Genomic DNA, 20,173 nt, shown 5'->3' on the forward strand with positions numbered 1-20,173 from the left:
CATATTTGATTAAAATCGTCATCAGTTTGCTGGAAGATGCCAGGTTCGTTTCTGCCCATTCAGCAAGCATTGCCGGGTCTGGATTCTCATAGCTCAGCGCCAGGGTGATTCTCAGACCTCTAGGAACTCTTCCTACATCCAAGTGGCGGGATAAAGACCTGTGTTTCCACCACTTGGACTGCTCTGCTCGCATGAGTTTCTCCAATTTTTTGTAATGCTCTTTAATGGTAGCACATCCTGGTTGGCTCATAAGGCTTTCACTCCGTATTGACTCCCCAGCCGGGGTGTCAAGGAACATAGAGCTTGCTGCCTCCTCTCGGTGTCGCAACGCGTCGGCGGACATGTTGTCTAAATTAGAATAATTAACAATACACTTATGATTGCGGTTGTGGATTCGCGGCGCAATGTCCCAATCACACGCCGTGCACTCTCCCCACTGGGATGTCTGCAGTCTCCTACATTTGCTAAATGCCAGGAACACTTCTCCGGTCGGCCGACCATGAACGTCCCAGCTTTCGTGGCAGAAGTAGGTAATTGATACAGTTCTCAGGGGCTACGGCGGCTTCCTCCTCTCGAGAGTATCCAAAAAGGTTCCGGAAACCGGAATCAACTGCTTCCTGCCGCTGTGCCCAAAACAAAGGGGAGGGGTTCCGTTCGTACCGCTGAAGCTCCTCGGTAATTTAGATGAAGGTAAAATCGTCTGAATTGCTGCCTTTGTCGAAAAGACGAAGAACGGACCCAAGGATCAGTGCCAATCAAGTTAGTTTATTTGAATGTCTTCAAGCCAGTCCGACATGACGCGTTTCAGCCCCCACTCGGGCCTTGATCACATGACGCGTTGGAAAGGGAAATAGCAGCATTTAAAGGGAAATACATCCGGATATGACCTAAGTGTGATGTTGTCATGGACAGCGAAGAGTTACTTAAAATCATCCATACAATTTTCCCTCCTCATTACAATACAATTAAATGAGGTACTTTGCACAATATAGATATAGCATGGCTCTTACAAATATCTATAGACAAATAAATATATAAATATAAATATATATATATAAATAAATATTCGTATCAAAAATAAATATTTGAAATTTGTAAAAACACCACATATATACAGCAATATCCATAAAATACCACAGCTGTAAAAATTGAACCAAATATGTCTATATATGAAGAATGGATTAATAATTCATTGTGCAATGTGATGATTTCAGAACAAATTAACCCCCATGTGATAACAGGAGTTAAAATGCATGCTATCCTTCTGTTCAATGATAAATGCCCAAGTGGGCCAATACATGTCAAAAAATGGTCATAAAATCACATTACAATGTAATCCCAAAATTTCCCGCTAAAACTCATTGGGTGTGAATAAAACAGATTTTGATTGTGTGTATTAAGAAAACACCCAATGACAAACAAGGCAAGGAATGTCTACCCTGTCTCATTGCAATTCCCACACCAAGAATATAACTTAAAAATTTCTTCTAAAAACTATACATAGGTTGTTACAATCTAGATTGGAGTTCTTATTGTTATTTTCCATTTTTTGTTTTACTTTTCTTTATATCTTTATTGATATTCCTCTATTCATATGTTATTGATTCATGGCTTCCATGAAATACGTTGTTGTGCCCACTCAAATTCATACTATATCTCTTCTCAATATGTAACCCAAAAGAAAGCTGCAGAAAGAATCCATGCTTGCTTCTTCTATTGACTATAGGAAAAGATGGAAAGAACTCCTATAACTCGTGATGATATGGAACAAAAAGTCTCCAAATTCTTTACGGGATAACAACATGAGCCCAGATTGTATCGCCTCCAAAGAATGGCTTAAGGTAAAAAGAGCTATGAACAAGTATAAAAATCCTCACTTGAGTTCAGACCTATCGGATTCTTCGTGTCTAGTTCTAAAATATATCTGGTTTCTAGTAACCGAAGTTTAGCCTCCCGATTGCCGCCCGTTTCATCGGTAATACTGAGTCGATGACATAATATTGTAGGAAACTGGGGTTTCCATTGTGTTTTTGTTCGAAATGCCTTGCTACGGGGTAGGCCTGATCCTTGTTGGAGATGGCTCTGATGTGCTGCAATATTCTCTTGTGAGCCGGCAGCTTAGTGCTGCCCAAATATTTGAGCCCGCAGGGACATTCTAGCACATAAATTGCAAATTCGGTTTTGCACCTAAGTCTTTTATTAATCTCAATAGGTGTCGATTTAAATGGACTTGAAAAATGAGTTTTGCTGCAACCAAATTTGCATGCTTTGCAGCTTGAGCATTTCCTGAAGCCTTTCATTTGGGACATCCAAGTAACTACGGGGACAGACTCAGGGCTACTTTTTACTAGACCATCACTCATTGAAAATGCTTTTCTGAATGTTATGGCTGGTTTACAATTGATGGTACCCCCAATAACCGGGTCGCCCTGGATCAAATTCCAATTGAGGCTAAAAATCTTCCTTAGTTCTTGATGTTGCCTGCTAAAAGTCAGGATTACTCTCGATTGAAAACTAGGGGTCTTTTCCAATACCTTGTCTGATCTAACCTTTGGTGACAGTGCTTTAGATCTAGACATAAGTCTTGTTCTTTGAATGGCATAGTCAACTGACTTGAGAGAGTAACCCCTAGCAAGGAATCTCTGTTTACTTGCCTCCTGGGCAATGTCACATTCTGAATCAGAACTGCAAATACACCTGTTGCGGAGCATCTCCCCATAGGGGATGCTCCGAATGAGGTGTTGAGGATGGTGACTTGAGGCATGCAAGATAGTGCCCATAATAGGCAAACATATAGGTAGGACACCTCAGATAACGTATAAACGGCCAAAATCTCTAAGAGATCATCTAGTACAGAGCTATCCCCAGGACACTTCTCAAATGCAATGGCTGAGAGCATCTAATGGTTTCACAACCTGCAGTGCTTGCAAGGCCTGCAGAAATGGAAACAATTGCAAAACATACATGACGGGGCAGGGATCATAAGAAGTATTACGATAATGATCAATTGCAAAAGTGATATTACTGTCTACGTGCTGGAGTGCCCTTGTGGCCTCCTGTACGTGTACAGTACCAAACTACCACTAAAAATAAGGATCTTAGAACATCTTCGTGCAGAGACCAACAGTGATGTTAATTATCCTGTTGCTCGGCATTTTGCAGAGAAACATAGCAGTAACAATTCTTTTCTCCAATTTTTCAGAATAGATAGAATCCCTTTACACATTCGGGGTGGACACAGGGAGAGGAATCTCAGAGTCCTGGAGTCTAAATACATAATTGATTTAAACCCTAAGACCCTCCAGGGATTAAATAGTGGTGAGGAGCTTGCAACACACATTGGCCGCTTATTTCTCCTTCCGTCCACACTGTTGTTTTAACTATTTCATATTACAGTCACCTTTCACTCAATTTAAAAAAATGGGAATACATGAATAGACTACCTAGCGATAATTTATGATATCATAGTGGAAGAGACAGCTACATATTTTGTGCCCTACCACAACGTGTCTGTATAGTTGGCTAAGTTGGTCAGTAGGTGTCTTTTCTGTACCTCAATAATTGTTCACTAGTGTTAGTTGACATTCACGTATACAATATCACATTCACATTAGGCACCTTGTACAGGTGTACAGCTCATTCCTAAAAGTTTGGGTAAGACTGATTAAGTCGATGTCTCATAGAACACTCTTGAGTACGTAACTTGGAATTTAGTAATGTCAATAGGTTATGATACAAACCTATGAATTGTTGAATTAATATAGGTACATTACCGTATACTATGAGCTTTGTGTCTTTTACCTTTTAATCATTAACTGCGAAATACCTGTTGGATCATTGATTGAATTATAAAGTGCATCTGCTATGAAATGATGAAATTCAAAACTTTATTAAATCATGTAGGGCGGCATTTTGTTGGACAGACCGACCAAGAGCTTATATGAGACATTAGAATACTGTTTACATTGATATCTGTATATCATATTGAATTAATTACAAGATCGAAATGCAAACAGTTGAATCATGCTCACATAAATGTCTATGTACTATTTTGGCACTTGTCAAGAGATTGAAATGCACAGTTCGTCACTTGGTTTGAATTCAAACTTTATTAACCGCCGTCCGCGAAACACAAAAAACGGATTTCATATAAATTTCTCACAATGATGAATTTAAATTGTGATTAATTTTTTAGACTATTTCTGGATGCATCAAATGATTATTATTGCAAATGCTCACTTATATTATGTTATTTTTGTATCATGATTGTGGTGGTAACGCAAAGTATTTTGTTCATGTCTATGAACAATGATGCCTATTTTTATAGGAATTTGGTGTACAGGAAATTACTCGAAAAAGACTACACGCCGAAACGCGTCATCCTTGATCTTGGTGCACATTAAAAATGTGTGTAGTCTCCTAGTGTGCCGCTCGTTGGCACCGACACCGCAGGCTGGGAACTGCCAAGCACAGCAAATTTGGTGGATATATATACATCCCAACGTAGGGGATGTACAAGTGTATTGGCAATGATTAATGACATTGCTTTTGAACGTATTGAAAGGACAGATGCACTCGTATCTTTAAGTGGTAGTGGTAAACGGGCAGTTATTATTTACAATTGAGAATAGACATAACGGTATCTATACTAGCACTGCCTTCTTTTCTTTGTGATTTACCTAAACACTAAATAATGGAGAGCTGACATTTCTCATATGCAGATGGAGGCGTAACGCCACTATATAAGCGCCCTAACTTTTACTTTTGGATGGTTCTTGGGGTTTATGATATCACGTAGGGCCATTACAGGGCTTTGTTACAACTTAACAATCAGGAGCGATGGGGAACTACTACGTCGTATTGATGCAGTGCAGGGGGAATTATTCAGTTTGACGCGCGTCAAGCGCTAAAGGAGTATAGTAATATGGTAAATAAATAATAAAATACATTATTGACTGTACATAGTGGGAATCATAGATAGCTATACATTTTATGTATGTCTTATTCTGTAAGCCAGTTGGTGCGATTTCTCACACGAGGCTGATTCAGCTCGTTTTTTTACAGTTCACTACAATTTTGTGCTGATAAATCCACTACTGAAAACGTCTTTTATAGAAAGTTTACCAGCGCCGGAGAACCGTGTGGGTCGGAAGTAACACGGCACGATAAGTATGTCAATTCTAATTGGGAATTGTCAATTCCTTTTAGTTCGTTTTGCTTTGGACCAATTTGTAGAGGAAGAGATTCATGTATCTTATTTTGTTTGATTTTATTTACAGTATTCAATGATAGAAGCCGTTTCAGGTTGGTTGAACTTTATGATTGTCTACACGCGTGGTTGGCAGGGTATTCACCTGTGTCTGTTAGCTTTGGTAATTTTGATGTCCTCTTAATCTTGGAATAGTGGTGATTAGTCTCAATAGATACATTATGCACACATAGATTGTTCTTATAAGAGCTTTGATATTAAATGATACTGACCTTATTTGTGTAGCTTGAATAAATTCACGTATCCCTTTTCGTTTTTTTCTTCACCTAAGTCACTTTTGTTTCTATCACGGTGGAGGTATTTTGGTGTGATGTCCACAAATTGCATTTTTTGGACGATTTGTAAATTTAGTGACTGTGATTTGTTCTATGTTTAGCCTTGAAAAAGTCGCATGTATAATACTTGAAGGTGACGAAACACGTGTTGGCATTTGACATTGGCTTTCTACTGAATCACAGTTTGTGATAATAAATGATGGACCAAAGAAAAACTAAAGACTTAAGCCTCGCATCATTACCTATGTGAAAATTTTGTTCTATTGGATTACACTGTTAATACTGAGATGCTATAATTGTTGTGTACTAAGGGATTTGTATTAATGTATGTACTGTAGTTTCACTGCAGAATTATTAGGAGAGTAGGGTGGTTCTCTTCTCCTTTATAGCACCAGACTAATATTAGGACTACTTAAGAACCTAGTGAATATTTCCTGGAGCGCCGTCCCTATCAAATAATACTACTACTCTTGCGTGTTGTATATCTGAGCACAGAGGAGGAGCCGCGAACCCTCCCGAGCACGGGCTTCAGTCTGATTGGCTGCCAACACTCCGAAGCAGAATGTGTTGGCAGCCATCTTGTGACTCGGTAACCAAGTCACAAGAATAAGGGGGAAAAAAGTGAGAAATGAAGAAAAGGGGGCAGGGTAGAAACACCCTGACCCCCTAGGCCTACTCAAGGGGTCCCACAGGGACCCCCAGGCCCTAAAAAAGCATTTATTTTACATTTCCACCCCAAGTCGGGCTGGGTGCGTGAATCCGGAAGAAAATATTTTGATTGGGTTGTGTTGGTTGGGGAATGAAGTCCCCATTGCTAGATAGGTGTCCCTGGGGACCAACTAGGCCACCAGGAACCTCCACTAAGCCCCACACAGTGGGATTGCTGAGAGGTGGTCCGAGGCCATGCCCCTTTTTACACCATGCTGCAAACGCGCCTCTTGGTGCACTGCTGGCGGGCCAATGAGGTCCTCTTGTGTCTTGAGGACTTCAGAACACAAGTGGACTTCATCCCCTGAGCAGCAGTGCACCAGGAGGCGTGTTTGCAGAGTGGTGGAGGAACACCAAATCCACAGAAGCCCACAACAATTTAAGAGTCGCCACCAATGCCCACCACCAACTCATCAGAGAAACTAGGGAAAAAGTGATTGAAGACAGAATCACCACCCACACACACAACCACAAGGAACTCTTAAGCATCATCAAGGAGTTTGCCCAACCCACCAGCGAGTTTACTGATATCCCTCCCTCACAAGACCTCTGCAACAAACTCAGCACCTTTTTCCTCCACAAAATCAAGAGCATCTACGACAACTTCGACAAAGACAACCAACACACTGAACCCTCACCAACCACCCCCGACACCCAGAAACTGGCGATTGACAACTGGACAGCCTTCACCACCTAAAGACACACTGAAGACAATGAAGTCAATCTACTCAGGGGCCCCTAAAGACCCCTGCCCCCACCACATCTTCAACAGAGCAACTGACACCATCGCACCTATGCTCCACCACACCATCAACCGCTACCTGGTGACTGCCTCGTTCCCCGACGACTGGAAACACGCTGAGGTCAACCCCCTTGTAAAGAAAACCTCAGTGGACCCCACCGACCTCACCAACTACAGACCCATCTCCCTGCTCCCGTTCTTAGCGTGAGTCATCGAGAAAGCCATCAACAGCCAACTCGCCACATTCATCGAAGAACACAACATCCTCGACTCCTCCCAAATTGGCTTCAGAAAAAAACACAGTACAGAAACCGCCCTCCTCGCTGCAACAGACGACATCCGCACCCTACTGGACAAAGGAGAAACAATAGCCTTCATCCTCCTCAACTTCTCAGCGTCGTTCGACACAGTCTCTCACCGCACTCTAATACGCAGACAACGTAGGAATCCAGGACAAGGCCCTCGACTGGATCCGCTCCTTCCTCTCTGGCAGAACGCAGCAGGTCAGACTCCCACCTTTCCTCTCGGACCCTACACCTACCACCTGTGGAGTCCCCCAGGGCTCCTCCCTCAGCCCAACGCTCTTCAACGTCTACATGGCTCCACTCGCCCCCATCATCAGAACCTACGGACTTAACATTGTGTCATACGTAGACGACACCCAATTCATCCTCTCCCTATCCAATGAACCCAACACCGCCAGACCCAACTTTCGAGAAGGCATGGAAGCCATCGCCAAATAGATGAAAAACAGCTGCCTACAACTAAACGCCAACAAAACAGAAGTACTCATCATGGGCCCAAACCCCAACACCTGGAGTGACACCTGGTGGCCCCCCGCCCTCGGAAATCCGCCAACCCCCACGGACCACGCACGCAACCTGGGAATCATCCTGGACTCCGAACTCAAAATGAACCGCCAGATCAACTCCATCTCGAGTTCCTGCTTTCACACCCTCTGCCTCCTTCGTAAGACCTTCAAATGGATCCCCCTTGAACACAGAAAGACCATCACTCACGCCCTGGTCACCAGCAGACTCGACTAGGGCAACGCACTCTACTCCGGAATAAACAAAAACCTCACCCTCAAGCTACAGAACATCCAGAACGCCGCCGCAAGACTGGTCCTCAACCTGCCAAAACACTGCCACATCTCCCAGCACCTGTGCACACTCCACTGGCTCCCCGTTGAGGCGAGAATCACCTTCAAGATACTCACCCACACACACAAGGCCCTCCACGGCACAACTCTACGATCAGCCCAGCTCTCCTAGGCGGTGGTCCCCCCACCAGAAAGACCAGATCAGGAGGCCGCTCCTACTCCTTCCTCGCGGGCAAAGCATGGAACGCACTTCCACTCAACCTCAGACAGACAACATCGCTCACCATCTTCGCAAGAAACCTCAAAACCTGGCTCTTCGACGGACACCCTCCTTGATGGAATGGAACCTGCACCCCCCAACCCCTAGCGCCTTGAGACTCATACCGGTGAGTAGTTCTGCTTTAACAAACGCCTGATTGATTGATTGATTGATTGATTGATTGATTGATTGATTGATTGATTGAGTGCACTTGTTTTAACAGGGTTAAAGCATTTTAAATGGGCAGGTTTTATATGCAGAGGAGTTAGGAGACTATTGGACACCACACTGGCAAAATATAACTGAACTATAGACAAACCTTTGTAAAAGGTCCAAAGATACTGTCCAATTTACATAAATATTTCCATAAATAGGATTTTAATGTATTGTATTGAGGAAACATTGAATATTAGGTTTTAAGTACTCACTTTTATCCGAAAGTATAGTATGTTTTTATGGCATAGGTGTACATAAGTAGTATAGAAAACGAGGCTATAAAAGTACTGCTGCTTCATTTTGGGCTGTGAAGTGCATTGTTTGATAAAGGTGGTCGCCCACAGATTAATTCCCTATTTTAATAATTTCAAATGCGCTCAATGAGTTATAATAGTAGAGCAGTTATTCGACTTCGGTCCATACACATATTTTGAAAAATCAGGCAGTAAACAGTGTGATTGTGAGTATTTTCTGAACGTTTTTGTGTGTTAAACGTATATACTAAGGTACCACAGCTGTTAAACTCCTGAATTTCTGTGGTGTTTTAGTTAAAAAAGTTAATGTTTTCTGTGAGAAATTCACATAGCTATAATGTTGCTTTAACCTTTGTTTTTTAGTGAGTACCTAAGATTAAAAAAAAAGATCCCTTTATCACACCTAGCTATAGCGTTACTTTAACCTTTGGCTTTTTCAATGAAGTTCTATGGTTGTTTTAAAACCAAAAACAGATATTTTTATCACATCTAACTATAACTATAATGTTATTTTAACCTGTGTTCTTTTCACTGAATTTCTAGTTTTTTTTTTTTTTTTAAGATAATTGCTATTTTAAGTGTATGTATTGTGGAATCACTGAATAATATATCTTGTGTGCAGATATTATTTTGAAACGGAATTGCTTTCGTATTGTAACTTAACAAGAAAGGGTGCACACTTTGTAAAATGTTTCTAAAAAAATACATTTGAATATAAAACAGAGTAATTCGACAATATTTGTGTTGAGTTTGTCTATCTCCTCAGTTCTTGTTTCTTTCACATTGAGATAGTTTCCCAGCAAGTTTATATTGTAATAGCATACTTTTCATAGCCTTTGTATGTTTTTTACATTAAAGTCGTAATTATAATTCAGAAAGAGAGTTATCAGTTTTTTGAATATTTTATAGAATTAAGTTTCATTATATAAATTGCTTATTAAAGTATGTGATTACTCTACTGAGACACTGACAATATCGTAGTATTTTATGTTTTGTTTTAATCTGCTGTTTAGAGTTATCTTTTACATGTTCATTTATTATCTAATATGAATTAGAAATAAGAGAGTCATTAAAATATTGTTGTAATTTTCTATCTTTTTTTTTTTAAAGATGGTGACTCTTGTGAGACACTCGTGGGAGTAAAACGCACACTTCCCTGCATGGAATCTGAGGGGCATGCTACTTCCTGGTCAGCTCTCTCGACCCTCTTTTGAGATAGTATATTTGGGATTCACATAAGAACACTGTTTTCCTGTAAATCTGAACAAAGTAACAGATTAGAGATGCTGATTTGATCAGTTAAATTGATTATGATTTGTTCCATTGAGTACATGAACCAATAATATTATTATGATCTCTTAAGAAGCGCGTAGTAGTCGAACACACAATTCCCTGCGTGGACTCTGAGTGGGTTGTACTTCCTGTTAAATCTGAACAAATTAAGACACTAGACATGTTGATTAACTGAATTGTTCCATTGAATATATAAAGCAAAAATATTTTTACGATCATGCCACATGCCTGCAGGAATCTTGTGAGAGGTCCAGGAGAGGAAACACTCTGAAGGAAGAGTTGTGATTGGTTCACGTACATATCATTATTTCCGAAAGGTAGATTCCATCCTTTTGGTTTATTTGGAGTTTGCTGTGGGTAGACCTTGTTGCCTTGCTTTCTTTGCCTTTTTGTTTTGGGATAAAAAAAAATATTTATCAGATTCTGATGAGCAACTTGGTGCTGTTGCAGCACCTCAGGCACCTCAGCCTGCCACTGAGACTTTGATATGGCAATTTGTTTTTACATGAGACCAGGTTGGAAAAAAGCATCTGTGAAGTATGTCATGTGCAAACTTTGCAAGAAGGAATTCAGTCAGGGAAGTAGAAATTAACATTATAGTATGAGTATCAAAGACATGTGGAGGCACCTCAGGTCTATGCACCCACAATGGCTTGCTCGAGTTGTGGAGCTAGACAACTCTTCATTGGCTTCCACCTAATTTGAACCTGGAGCTACTGGAGCTACTGTGCTTCCATAGGTAGTAAGTGCTGTACAAGATAAAACCCCCATTTAGTTTAGTAAAGCACTCGCTTGCTGCTTATATAAGCAGATACTTTTTTCATCACAGACGAGCAGGTTTGTACAAACAAGCTTGTACAAGATCACAATTGCCCCCCAGGCAGATTTTATGTTTTCTTTAACATATTTTTTGCACATTTTTCTCCAATTTGTTATAAAGAAGATTTTGTGTTTTTATTATTTATTACTCCTCATTTTATGTTTTAATTGTAACCTATTTTACAAATAATGAACAAAAAATAGATTTTCTTTAAATGTTAGAAAAGACAAAACAAATTTGCAGTTGTTGAAAAATGTTAACAGAAATGCTTCTTTTCAGTGCTACCCTATAATTTTATTATATATGTTGTTTGTAGTATGTTTCCCTTTTTTCTTCTTAAAAGCTCTTGTGAGAATCTTACAAGAGCCAGAAAACCCCATAACAATTGACGCCTCTCATGTGCCTCAAATATCTCAAGAGCTACCTATAAACTCATCAACATATCACAGATAGAATCAGCTAAGGTTCAATAGGAAGCACTCTTAATTTACCTATTCTTAGCATTATATAGATTTATAGAAAAGATCCTGCTTTTAATGAATTAAGCACTCTGCAGAGCAACTGATGCCTGTGCTACCCAAATTCACAATAACACACTTGTTACAGTTTCAGAGTGACTTCTTATCAGATCAACATACCCCAGATGTCCTATGTCCACCCCTAACGCTTCGAATGATATAAATACCAGATATGGAACAAGCCTCAGACACACCCAGAAGATTGCAGCAATACATCACATATGGCCCCAGGATGTAATACCTAAAGAAATGAGTCAGATGCACTAACTCATAAACACAAACAAATGCACAGCAGAGGGACTGCATTTGGCCTAAGGACGTAATTCCAGAACAGCCGGTCAGTTGCCTTAATCACATAAGGCACAAACAATTCACAATAGTAAGCACAACTCTAGATTACCCACACGTCGCACCTGGCCACCTGGATCACCTCAGAATGTGACCTCCAGTTGGCATTTATGTATCAATGTTTAATCATGCATCTAAACATGCTATTTACGGCCCACTGTACCAGTATTTCCTGCACAAAAGGAGGACGGGCTTCTCTTTATGGTACACGCTGTACAGTATAAAACAGGTCGCTCCACCTACCGCACGGCCCCCGTGTGTCCTAGGTCTCCACTGCTGCTCCTGCTCATTGCCGCCGCTGCCTCCAGGGACTCCGCCCTCAGGCCTTTGCCCCTCGCCACCACCTCCGCTCTTCTTCCTGCCATTTCTGCACTTCCCGACCCCCGCTGCTGCTCCCCTGCGGCCCCGCCCCCTTCCTCGTCCCCGATCCCCATTCGCCGCCCCGCTCCCGCCTCCCAGCTGCTCCTCCCTCCCAGTTGGCCACATATAGCTGGGTCCGCACGGCAGTGAGCTGTGACCCCCCCAGGTCGCTCCACCTACCGCACGGCCCCCGTGTGTCCTAGGTCTCCACTGCTGCTCCTGCTCATTGCCACTGCTGGCTCCAGGGACTCCGCCCTCAGGCCTTCCCCCCTCGCCGCCACCTCCGCTCTTCTTCCCGCCGTTTCTGCACTTCCTGACCCCCGCCGCTGCTCCCCTGTGGCCCCGCCCCCTTCCTCGTCCCCGATCCCCATTCGCCGCCCCGCTCCCGCCTCCCAGCTGCTCCTTCCTCGCTCTGCCCCCTCCACTCTCCATTTATGGCAGAGTCAGCGCGTGCGCGCAGCGTTCACGCACAGCGGGCACGCCCTATGCGCGCCAAAGGCGCGCCAAAGACAAGCCCGTCTGCGCCCGTCCGCGCCTGGACCGCGCCCAGCGCCAGACTCCCTGGCCCCTGCAGATGCCAGCCCACCCGCCGGACTTACGACGCCGCCACCCTCATCGCACTCAACACCGGCCGGATCCCCGGCTGCCACCGAGCCACCCCAAGACGCACCCACGGACCCTTCACCTGCCAATCCTGCAAGTTCTCCTGCACCCGGACCGGCACCTCACCCGCCAAGCCGAGCACCAGCAGCAACCACCTGAATTGCATCCTGCTCAACACCCGCTCCGTCCACAGACACGCCGTTGAACTCTGGAACCTGCTCGACACCACATCTCCAGACGTCGCCTTCCTCACGGAAACCTGGATGAATGCCTCCTCAGCGCCCGACATCGCCATTGCCATCCCGGACGGATACAAGATCACCCGGAGGGACCATGTCAACCAGCCAGGAGGAGGCATCGCCATCGTACACAAGAACACCATCCGAATCACGACCAACTCTGACGACACCCTCACCGCCGCTGAACACCACCACTTCCAGATACACACCGACCCCAAGACGACCCTCAGAGGCACCCTCATCTATAGACCTCCGGGACCACGCACTCAATTCAGCAAAGACATCGCAGACTTCATCAGCCCACACGCCCTCCCCTCCACTGACTTCATCCTCCTAGGGGACCTCAACTTCCACCTGGAGAACAACAACGACAAGAACACCACCACCCTGCTGGACATCCTCGCCAACCTCGGACTCAAGCAACTGGTGAACACCCCCTCGCCACTACGCCGGACACACGCTTGACCCAGTCTTCTCCTCCAGCAAGTACATCTCCTTCAGCCACTCCACCGGACTCCACTGGACAGACCACAGCTGCGTCCACTTCACCTTCAGAAGGACCACGACTCACCACCACCCACAACAGGTGCCCCGCAGGAGCTGGAACAAGATCACCGCTGACCAGCTCACCACATCACTGAGCCAGAACCCTCCCGCCAGCTCAACGGACCCCAACGAAGCAGCCAACAACCTCACGCGGTGGATCACCAACTGCGCTGACGACCTCACACCTCTGAAAAACCATCCCAGCAGGACCGGCAGCAAGAAAGCCTCCTGGTTCAACAATGACCTCAAGAACTCCAAGAAGAACTGCCGCACTGCAGAGAACGCCTGGCGAAAAGACCCAACTACAGACAACATGACCGCCCTCAAGCACGCAACCCGCAAACACCACCAGCTGATCCACACCACCAAGAAGACAGCATTCAAGAAACGAATAGACAACAATGCACACAACTGCAAGGAACTCTTCAGCATCGTGAAAGAGCTCTCCAACCCCAGCACCAGAAACAACGACATCACTCCCTCACAAGACCTCTGCAACTCACTTGCCTCGTTCTTCCACAGCAAGATCGCCGACATGCACAACAGCTCCGGCGCACAGACCACGCACCCAACCACCGAACCGACGCCCTCCACCACCACCCTCCGCGCTTGGACCCCGGTCAGCACCGAAGACACCATCCACACGATGAACACCATCCACTCCGGATCGCCTACCGTCCCATGCCCCCACCACGTCTTCAACAAGGCCGACTCAGTCATCGCACCCCAACTCCGGGACATTATCAACTGCTCCTTCAACACCGCCACCTTCCCGGAGAGCTGGAAGCATGCCGAACTCAGCGCCCTCCTGAAGAAGCCATCAGCAGACCCCTCCAACCTCAAGAACTACCGCCCCATCTCGCTCCTCCTGTTTCCTGCCAAAGTCATCGAGAAGACCGTCAACAGACAGCTTGCCGCCTTCCTCGAGATGAACGGATCCCTTGACCACTCGCAGTCCGGCTTCAGAGCCAACCACAGCACCGAAACCACCCTCATCGCAGCCACTGATGACATCCGAGCCCTGCTCGACAACGGAGAAACAGCGGCCCTCCTCCTCTTGGACCTCTCCGCAGCGTTCGATTCTGTCTGCCACCGTACCCTAGTGCAACGTCGCAGCAACGTCAGAATCCAAGAGAAGGCACTAGAGTGGATCATCTCATTCCTCGCCGGGAGAACCCAGAGAGTCTGCCTCCCCCGTTCAGATCCGAGGCCACCGAAGTCATCTGCGGCATACCACAAGGATCATCACTCAGCCCCACCCTCTTCAACGCATACATGAGCCCCCTCGCAGCCATCGCACGCCAACACAACCTCAACATCATCTCCTTTGCCGACGACACCCAGCTGATCCTCTCCCTCACCAAAGACCCAGCCACCGCCAGAAACAACCTACACGAAGGGATGGAAGACGTAGCCGAGTGGATGACGAACAGCCGCCTGAAACTGAACTCGGACAAAACGGAAGTCCTCATCCTTGGATCAACACCCTCTGCCTGGGACGACTCCTGGTGGCCCCCTTCCCTGGGCAGCGCACCCAAACCAACGGACCACGCACGCAACCTGGGCTTCATCCTGGACTCCTCCCTCTCGATGACCAGACAAGTCAACGCCGTCTCATCATCATGCCTCAACATCCTACGCATGCTCCGAAAGATCTTCCGATGGATCCCCACCGAAACCAGGAAGACGGCCACCCAGGCACTCGTCACCAGCCGACTGAACTACGGAAACACCCTCTACACCGGAACCACAGCCAAACTACAGAAAAGACTCCAACGCATTCAGAACGCCTCCGCACGACTCATTCTGGATATTCCCCGACACAGCCACATCTCCGGACACCTGAGAGACCTGCACTGGCTCCCCGTCAGCAAGAGAATCAGGTTCTGACTCCTCACCCACGCACACAAGGCCCTCCACGACCAGGGCCCCAGGTACCTCAACAACCGCCTGACCTTCTACACTCGCCAGCTACGATCGACCAACCACGCCCTCGCCACCGTTCCACACATTCGAAGAGCCACCATGGGAGGAAGATCCTTCTCCTTCCTGGCAGCCAAGACTTGGAACTCCCTCCCCATCCACCTCCGTCTGACCCAAGACCACCTCTCCTTCAGGAAGCAACTCAAGACCTGGCTGTTCGAGCAGTAGCGGACCCCCCCCCAAGCGTCTTGAGACCCTCCGGGTGAGTAGCGCGCTATACAAATATCTTGATTGATTGATTGATGTCATGTACCTAATGCAAGTTGAATTCCAGCATGCAACTGTAAGAGATGTGGCTGCTATTCCCGCCTGTTATTGCTTAATTAAACTTAAACTGCTCTCACTGTTCTCCTTTTTGATAGTCAGAACCTGCTTCAACATTATGACTCTTAATGTTGTTAACCTGCTGAAATTTTCAAAGCAACTAACATGGTAAATAAATACAGAGAACAAAGATAAAACTCCAATTAACACCAGCACAACAGTATGCCCCTAATATTTTGAATATTTATTTCTTAGCATTATGCATTATGTTACACCTCTGGATTTTGGGCCACAGCTTCATTCACTGGGTTAGAGAATATGCCATTAATTGTGGTATTGACAAAAATCTTGGATTTCCAAACTTGGGCATTACATGTATTGGCCATAGAGGTATAAAGTGGCATCAATTGTTACCAATGGTTGAGAGCATTTTGGATTGTGAACACTCAGACCTGATGAGAGTGCACAGTGGTGGGAATGACCAAGGCACAATCACAGGCACTGCACTTGAAATAGAAATGAAGGAGAACTTTTCACAATTCATGTTTCTCATCCCTCACACTGCCTTTGAGTATTCTAATTCATGTTGAAGACAAAAATGGCAATGGTCGAAACAATGTTGTCATGAATTGATAAATCCCGGAAGTATCTCAATAAAACAGTTCCTGCATTTCTTTGAGCCCATGGCATTGGCTCTATATATCATAACAATATCTATTTTGACATGCGAGGTGTCTATAGGTGAGATGGAGTATATTTCACTGCAGAAGGGCACAGGATCAACTTTGATAACATTACAAAATGCATCCAGTTCTATGTGTAACTGAACACTACCAACTATAAACCCAACGGCTCTTGTCAGAGCTGGCCTATACCTACATTATGTGATCCTTTCATATTATAACTCATTGATTTTGGGATACTGATCCCCCACAAGGCTCTCGTGAGAGCAGTAGCACCCAAACGCATGCCTCCACTTGTGCATTTGTCTGACTTTCATGAGAATTTATTTCTCCAGCAGTTCAAACACTTAGCAAAAATCTCATGGAAAACAGTGCTGTATTCTTGGTTCTGGATGGTAGAGTGTGGAAGCAGATAAGCCTTTCTGCTGAGATCTCTCTCTTCAAATACATTTTCTGTACCCCTACCTTCTTTTTTACTATTCCTCGACAGTCCTGCAAGATCATACATTTTTTGGGAGATACATTATACACTTTCTTTGATTACAGTACTTATACTTTATATTTCCCCCTAACAGGGTATGGGGAGAAATTGACCTCTCCTCTCAGACCTCTGCTGAAACCCCTCTCTTGGATGACAGGTGTGTATATTAGGGTGTGGGACGGGATTGATCTCTCTGCTGAGATCTGTCTATCACATGACAGATATGCATGGTAGGATGTGGAGAGGGACTGGCCTCTCTTTAGAATGTGACCGCTCCTCTCAGACCATTCCAGAGTATAACAGAAGTGTATGGTAGGGTATAAGGAGAGACTGGCCTCTCCGCTGACACCTCTCCACATGGTGACCCGTATGCATAGTAGTGTGTGTGAGGGACTGAGCTCTCGGCTGAGACTTCTCCTTCAGATGATGGGTGATCATAGTAGGGTTTGTGAAAGGACTGGTCTCTCTGCTGAAACCCCACTCTTGGATGACGTGTGTGTATATTAGGGTGTGGGACGGGATTGACTTCTCCGCTGAGACCGGTTTATCACAGGACAAATATGCATAGTAGGATGTGGAGAGGGACTGGCCTCTCTTTAAAAACCTCTCTGTCAGATGACAAGTTTGCATAGGAAGGTGTAAGAAGGGACTGGCCTCTACACTGAGACCTCTCTCTCAGATGAAGGATGTACGCAATAGGGTGAGGGGAGAGACTAGCCTCTCCACTGAGACCTCTCTCTGGGGTGATAGGTGTGCGTAGTAGGGTGTGTGGAGGGACTGGCCTCTCCACTGAGACCTCTCTGTTAGATGACAAATACGCATGGTATGATGTGGAGATGGACTAGCCACTCCTTTGAGAGCTCTCTGTCAGATGACAAGTGTGCCTACTAGGGTGAGTGAGGGGACTGGGTCCTCTGCTAAAATCTCCCTCTGTTTTGATAGGTGTGCATAATAGGGTGAGGAGAGAGACTAGCCTCTCTGCTGAGAACTCTCTCTGGGCTAACGGGTGTGCATAGTAGAGTATGTACAGGGACTGGCCTCTCTGGTGACAGCTGTCTCTGGGATGACGGGTGTGCATGGTAGAGTGTGTGGAGATACTGGACTCTCCTCTGAGACCCCTCTCTCGGATGACAGATGATAACAGTACAGTTTATGAAGAGACTGTCCTCTCCGCTGAAACCCTCCTTTTGAACAACTGATGTTTATAGTACAGTGTGGGGACTGACTGGCCTCTACACTGACATCTGTGCTTATACCTATGCATAGTAGGGTGTGGGGATGTACTGGCCTCTCTGCTGACACCCCTGTCTTGGATGATAGGTACACATAGTAGGCTGTGTAGTGGAAATGACCCCTGTGCTGAGACCTCTCTCTTGGATTATGGGTTTGCATAGTAGGGTGTGTCTAGTCACACCTCTTCCCAGGGTGACAGGTGTACAACAAGGGTGTGGGGACTGGGGAGTAATTGATCTCCATGCTGAGAAGTCTCTCTTAGATGACAAGCATAGAGACTAAGGTATGAAGAGAGACTGCTCTGCCAGCTCAGACCTCTCCCCAGAGTAACACATGTGTGTAGTAGATTGTTAATAGAGGCGGCTCTCTCTTTTGCTACCTCTCTTTTTGGTGGTAAATGTGCATAGTATGATATAGAAATAAAGAATGCTCTCTGATGGGAACTGTGTGTTGGTTTAATTGGTGTGCACAGTTGAATGTGAGGACAAGCTCACCTCTCCCTCAGACCTCTCCCCATGGGTACATGCAGGTGTAGTAGGGTGTGCACAGGGACAGACTTCTCCACTGAAACAAACCTCTCTCCAGTGTCACAAGCATATATATAGTAACATGTGCAGAAGAACTGCCCTCTTCACTATCACATCTCTGATAGCACATCTTGTATCAGAGGTCTCTATACTACAGTGTGGACAAAGACTGATCTCTCTGCTTAGACCATGCTCTTGCATGACAAGTCAGCATAATAGAGTATTCAAATAATTGGCTTCTCCATTACCATGTATCTGCAGCATAAAACATGTGCATAATATCTTGTAGATGCATTTACATGCAGGAACAAATCTGTAGTCCCTGAAAATGAAACTGACAGTTTTAGTCAAAATTGCAATACCACAATAATGTTGAAATCTATAACTATTAAGCAAAGAAATTACTATTAATTTTAAACTTTTTTATTGCAACAAAATAATTTAGAAAAATTATAAAAGTAGTGTTATTAAAAAACTATTTTTACAATTGTAAAAAAAAAAACCAATCACCTTCACTAATTAGAAATGCGTTCATTAGATTATGATGAGCAGCCTGGTGTAGCTGCAACACCTCAGTAACCTCAGCCTGCCAAGGAGTCTTTGGTATAGGAGTTTTTTGTTTTGAGGCCAGCTAGCAAAAAAGACTCAGGAAGGTTTCCCATGCGTACATGTTTTTTTAAAGGAGTTCACAAAGGATAGCAAAGGAAGAGTTAACTCAAGCTGCTGAACTGGAGAGCTCTTCATGTGCTTCCATATCTTTTCAACCAGGATACATTGTGCCTGCTCAAGTACTTACTATTGAACAAGACAATAATCCTGCTTCACTCAATAAGGCCCTTTTTCACTGCGTATGTAAGCAGATACCTTTTTCATTAGAGACAAGTAGACCTGCACGGAACAAGGTTGTGCAATACCACAAATGACCCCCTAGGCAATAAAAACGAAATCACTTCTCCAATTATTAGTTGTTTTCATGTTTTTCCACAATATTTTTATTTCTTTAAAAGTGAACACGTTTTCTTGTTCTCCTCCATTTTTTCACAATTTGTGTTTTCTATTTTCTTCCTACAAAAAGGCAAAAGAACCAAAAACTCCTTGAAGCGTTTGTTCTACTCTCAAGGTACTCTCACGATATTGCAACAGCATTGTAGGGAAACAGTAAGTTGAAAGGACTAGCCATCCCAATGACAACACTCTCTTGCATAATGGGTGTGCATAAGAGGATGAGAGAAGGGACTGACCTCTCCTTTTGAGACATCTCTCACAGTTAACCAGTGTGCATAGTGGGGTTTATGGGGAGCGACTGGCCTCTCCTTTGCGTCCTCTCTCTCAGATCACAGATGTGCGTGGGTGTGTGTATATATATATATATATATATATATATATATATATATATATATATATATTCACTGAAAAAACCATAGGTTTCAGGGGTGTTATAGTTAGCTGG

The sequence above is a fragment of the Triturus cristatus genome, chromosome 5_1 (assembly GCF_964204655.1).
Source record: "Triturus cristatus chromosome 5_1, aTriCri1.1, whole genome shotgun sequence".
Classification (NCBI taxonomy): domain Eukaryota; kingdom Metazoa; phylum Chordata; class Amphibia; order Caudata; family Salamandridae; genus Triturus; species Triturus cristatus.